Source organism: Palaemon carinicauda, chromosome 19, assembly GCF_036898095.1.
Source record: "Palaemon carinicauda isolate YSFRI2023 chromosome 19, ASM3689809v2, whole genome shotgun sequence".
Lineage (NCBI taxonomy): Eukaryota > Metazoa > Arthropoda > Malacostraca > Decapoda > Palaemonidae > Palaemon > Palaemon carinicauda.
This window is the reverse complement of record NC_090743.1, coordinates 100,600,586-100,603,600: the sequence shown is the minus strand read 5'-3', so window position 1 is coordinate 100,603,600 and position 3,015 is coordinate 100,600,586. Positions and strand designations below refer to the sequence as shown.

The following is a 3,015-nucleotide window of genomic DNA, read 5'->3' as shown; positions in this document are numbered from 1 at the left end:
AAAGCACTTTCACTAAATTTACTATTTGTTCTTGGTTCAGATAGCCTATGTTTGTCACTCATGTGTCTTATGTTAACATTTGTTTCTAGTTCTAGTTTGTTCAGGCATTCTTTTAGATATTTTGGTTCATTTTGGTTCAGTATCTTAAACGTTAGTATGAGTAGCTTGTATTCAATTCTCGCCTTTACCGGCAGCCAGTGTAATTTAATTAGTGCAGGGATAACTCTTTCCCTATTTCCCTATACATATACATTATATATATATATATATATATATATATATATATATATATATATATATATATATATATATATATATATAAGCTACATATACACATACATGTAAATATATATACACATAAGAATATATACACACATATACATACAAATACATACATATACATATATATACATACATTATATATATATATATATATATATATATATACATATACACATATATATGTATATGTATATACATACACATATATACATACATATATATATACATATACATATATGCATATATACATACACTATATATATAATATATATATATATATATATACACCATATATTATATATATACACTATATTATATATATATATATATATATATATATATATATATATATATATATATAAGAGAGTTTAATTTCTAGTCAAATACATGAACCACATTTTTTTCTACTCGCTATTTTGTGTTCTATGCATTTCTGACTTTAATTATTGGGGCAAACCACCTGTTCGTAAGTTTTTGGACTCCCTTATATAAAGACAATTATGGGGGACCCCAGTGGGAAAACAGTTTTTTTCGGGTGAGGAAATATCATAAACGAGTGATTTGCAGCAATAATAATGGTCAGAAAGGCAAAGTAAGCACAAGATAACCAGTTGGAAAAATATATGATTTATGTAATTGGCTAGAATACAGGCCAAAACGTGATTATTTAACATTTAAAAAGGTACAGAACCTAACAAACCCACCTAACCTAAACTAGTAGTTCCCAGGTCACAGCCCTTCAGGCGGCAAATCCCCCGGAAGCACCTTCCCAGGTCAAAACCCCTAGCCGGGAGGCCGAGACCCCCGACCCCACTTCCCAGGTCACAAACCTTCCTAGGTCAACCGCTAGCCGGACCCCCCTTCCCAGGTCACAAACTAAAGGTAAATCACAAAGAAGTCCTTACATTATGATAAAGTAAATCACAAATAATTCCCTACCTTATGATTGACACCTACGTCTTGTTTTTATTTTTTCTTATTTTTGTCTTGGCAATCTTTACAAAAGCTTTGCAGTAGAAAATGTGCTAGACTTCCCTAAAAATGAAATCAGAATCGGCATCATTATTTTGCGGTTATTTTTCAATTTCACATGTGTAACAATAGCATACACTGAATGCTGAGCATTTAAATCGTAATCAATAACCGACAAACTAAATTACACAATTTCGAAATAGATTGATGGGCTTCCCTTAAGTCCCCTCTTGGAGGCGTCTTTATGTGGTGGTGGTGAATTTGAAACTGAAGGGGAAGGTGGAAAAAAACGGCTGTTTAGAACAACGTCTGGGTACTTATAAAGAAGTAATTATAAGCTGGTAATTGGTTAAAAAAAACAAAAAAAAAAAACTGACAGATACGTCATTATAAATGCACGTAAAGCTGCATAAACTGATCGGAGCCAAGCATGCGCAATAAGTCCTCCCCCAGTCTCTCAGATGTAAGTAATGGACTATGTTAAAAACACACTTAACATTTTAATAGACCGATACGTAAGTTATTACGCCCCAGCCCATATTAAACATGGAGAAAAATACCAAACATGCCAGCATTCGTCCATTTCTTATAGCAAATTCCAGTACCGCTAGTAATTAAAGTATCATTTACCATATATATATATATATATATATATATATATATATATATATATATATATATATATATATATATATATATTATATATATATATATATATATATTATATATATATATATATAATATATATATACGCACACAAATGCAGCCGTTTCTAGTCCACAGCCGGACAAAGGCTTCAAACATGTCTTTATTCATGTCCGGGGTTTGGCCAATGTCCATCATATTTTTTTGCATTTTAATCAAACTAACGTCTTCATTTTAACAAATAAAATATCTACATATTTTCTATAAATTTCATAACTGTGATGTATAACCATACTAATTAATGTACATGTGAAATTAAAATGAATTTCAGGAACCAACACTCAACTGACCTTCCTACCATCAGGGCTCGTAGGGAAATGCTCTGAAAACCAAGGAATTTCCCTTAGCCAATCAGAGACCTCCAACAGAACCCCTTTGTAAGCCAGCCTTTCATTGGCTTAAACTTTCGTTCTTTGGGTAAGATGGTTATTAGCTGTACTCCTATTGGCTGAACTCTTTCAGTAAATTGTGATTTCAGAAGGTATTTTCAAAACAAAATTATATCATGGCCCGTGACATATTCAGTAATATATTTGACATAAATTGATACTAAATTTATGCAAATTAATATGCCAAATTGGAAATTGTATAAAAGCAAAATTTACATTCATAATAAAACGTATAATTGAAGAACTGAAAGACCTTGGCAAACAAGCAAACAAGGTGGTTGGTTCTTCCAAAGACAGGTGCTGTATCGTGCATACAGTCACTGGCTGTAATCAACCTCTGTAATAATTTAAGCATTTTTGAGCTAACGGATTTAAAGAAAATAATTTCATTAATATATTTTACCAATATAAGAAACTAAGAATATTTCCAATTCGTAAACGTTCATGGTTAGAATAAGATTTTCTAGAATAAGGTTTTTTGATCTCCCAAACCTTAATAAAATTAATAATAATCATCATAATTATACTGTAATAACGAAATTAACTACCTTGATATGAAATGGCCACACACTCAATTAATATTTACAAGCTATATGAAATAGGAAAAGCATTGTTACGATAATGTAAAATATTGGATAACAGTCTACAGTACACCCATTACAAGTTG

General features: G+C 30.8%; 1 long non-coding RNA gene across 1 annotated transcript in view; it reads right to left on the bottom strand.

The window, feature by feature from the left end:
* The window catches only part of LOC137658293 (uncharacterized), a 26,019-nt gene extending 23,645 nt beyond the window's left edge, over nucleotides 1–2,374 (bottom strand). Inside the window, exon 1 of the long non-coding RNA XR_011047311.1 lies at nucleotides 2,250–2,374. This is a non-coding gene — a long non-coding RNA (uncharacterized lncRNA). The remainder of the gene's footprint in view (nucleotides 1–2,249) is intronic.
* Nucleotides 2,375–3,015: the final 641 nt, after the last annotated feature.